The following is a 2613-nucleotide window of genomic DNA, read 5'->3' on the forward strand; positions in this document are numbered from 1 at the left end:
GGCAGAACAAATGCAATAGCCACAGACCTGAAACCAGACCACAAATAACTCAGTTGCTCCAATGCCCTCTACATTATCTTCCTTTTTCTGTAGAAATCAGAGAAATGAGGTTCCTGACCCCAGCTGCAGCAGGCTCCCTCCTGATAAAGACTTCTGTGTATCCAGCAGATATCCATTATTTTCTTCAAGTAACCCGGTGTGCTGTGTGTAACTGATATATTTAGCCAACCTTGAGGTGAAGCTGTGAGAAATTTTATTTATATATATATTTATATATATATATAAAATAAACCTGGGTGATGTTTTAGTGACTACATGGACTGTGTTGCTTCACTATGAGATTGACAAGTGTCTGTCTGTGTCTGTCTGTGTGTCTGTGTATCTGTGTGTGTCCGTGTGGCCCTGTGTGTCTGTGTGTCCGTGTCTGTCTGTCCATGTCTGCCTGTGTCTCTGTGTCCGTGCCAGTATCTGTCTGTTCCTGTCTGTGTGTCCGTGCCTGTCTCTCAGTCTCTGTCTGTCCGTGTCTGTCCATCTGTCTGTGCCTGTCTCTGTCTCTCTCTGTGTCTGTGTCCGTGTGTCCGTGCCTCTCAATCTTTGTCCATGTCCGTCTGTCTGTGTCAGTCTGTTCGTGTCTGTGTCCCTGTGTCCGCCTGTCCATGTCTGTCTCTCAGTCTTTCTGTCCATTTGTCTGTCTGCGTCTCTCAGTCTCTCTGTTTGTGTCTCTGTCTGTATGTGTGTGTGTCCTTCTGTCCGTGTGTCCATGAGTCCCTGTGTCCGTGAGTCCGTGTGTCCCTGTGTCCCTGTGTCCCTGTGTCCGTGTGTCCGTGTGTCCCTGTGTCCGTGTGTCCCTGTGTGTCCGTGTGTCCGTGTGTCCCTCTGTCTGTGTGTCCCTGTGTCCGTGTGTCCGTGTGTCCGTGTGTCCCTCTGTCCCTGTGTCCCTGTGTCCGTGTGTCCCTGTGTCCCTGTGTCCGTGTGTCCGTGTGTCCCTGTGTCCGTGTGTCCGTGTGTCCCTGTGTCCGTGTGTCCGTGTGTCCCTGTGTCCCTGTGTCCCTCTGTCCGTGTGTCCGTGTGTCCCTGTGTCCGTGTGTCCCTGTGTCCCTCTGTCCGTGTGTCCGTGTGTCCCTGTGTCCGTGTGTCCGTGTCCCGCTGTCGCTCCGGGCTGTCGGGGGCGCTGCCAGGCGCAGCTGCGCCGCGAGGGGGCGCTGTGGCAGCGCCGGCCCGCGGGGGATGCGGGGTCCGGGGGGTGCGGAGGGCGGGGAGGCGGGGAAAAGGGGTACAGGGGTACAGGGGTACAGGGGAACAGGGGGTACAGGGGGTACAGGGGAAAAGGGGGTACAGGGGTACGGGGGAACAGGGGTACAGGGGTACAGGGGAACAGGGGGTACAGGGGAACAGGGGTTACAGGGGAAAAGGGGGTACAGGGGTACAGGGGGTACAGGGGGTACAGGGGGTACAGGGGGTACACGGGGTACAGGGGTACAGGGGGTACAGGGGTACAGGAAGTACAGGGAGTACAGGGGGTACAGGGGGTACAGGGGGTACAGGGGTACAGGGGTTACAGGGAGTACAGGGAGTACAGGGGGTACAGGGGTACAGGGGGAACAGGGGGTACAGGGGGTACAGGAGGTACACAGGGTACAGGGGGGTACAGGGGTACAGGGGGTACAGGGGTACAGGGGAACAGAGGGTACAGGGGAACAGAGGGTACAGGGGGTACAGGGGGTACAGGGGGTACAGGGGAACAGGGGGTACAGGGGGTACAGGGGGTACAGGGGAACAGGGGGTACAGGGGGTACAGGGGGTACAGGGGGTACAGGGTTTTTGCGGAGGATGCGGGGAATACAGGGGGTACAGGGGGTACAGGAAGTACAGGGAGTACAGGGGGTACAGGGGTACAGGGGGTACAGGGGGTTCAGGGGTGCAGGGGGTACAGGGGGTACAGGAGGTACAGGGGTACAGGGGATACAGGGGGTACAGGGGGTACAGGGGGTACAGGGGTACAGGGGGTACAGGGTGTTCAGGGGTACAGGGGGTTCAGGGGTACAGGGGGTACAGGGGGAACAGGGATACAGGGGGTACAGGGGTACAGGGGGTACAGGGGTTTCAGGGATACAGGTGTACAGGGGTGCGGGTGTGTGCGGGGTGAGGGGGAGGCAAGGTGTGCTTTGTGCAGGGTGTGGGATGTGTGGGATGTGCGGGGGCCGTGTGTCCCCCACACGCCGTTGCTGAGCTGCTCCTGGCTGTCCCAGAGAGGACACTGTTGGGAGCACGCTGTCAGCTCCAGGGGCTCACTGCGGTGTCTCTGGAAACTCCTGCGCTGGGACAGGGGATTCCACGCTGGATCCTCCCCGCTGCAGGCTGGTGTGCCAAGGCACAGGCACAGGGAGTGCTGGATCCTGTGCTCATGCTGGGCTGTGCTGTATGGCTGTGCTCAGCCGGGTGGCCCCAGTGACAGCCAGTGGCTCTGGCTGCTCTCCTCACCCCCAGTTTTGTCTCGAGGCACCAGTGCCATCACACCACACCTGCTGGTCACCCCAGCCAAGGCTTCTGCCTCCTCCCAAGCACATCCAGCACTCTGTGTCCCTTCCTCCTATGTCATTCCTTTCTCCTCTT

Source organism: Prinia subflava, chromosome 12, assembly GCF_021018805.1.
Source record: "Prinia subflava isolate CZ2003 ecotype Zambia chromosome 12, Cam_Psub_1.2, whole genome shotgun sequence".
NCBI classification, from domain to species: Eukaryota; Metazoa; Chordata; class Aves; order Passeriformes; family Cisticolidae; genus Prinia; species Prinia subflava.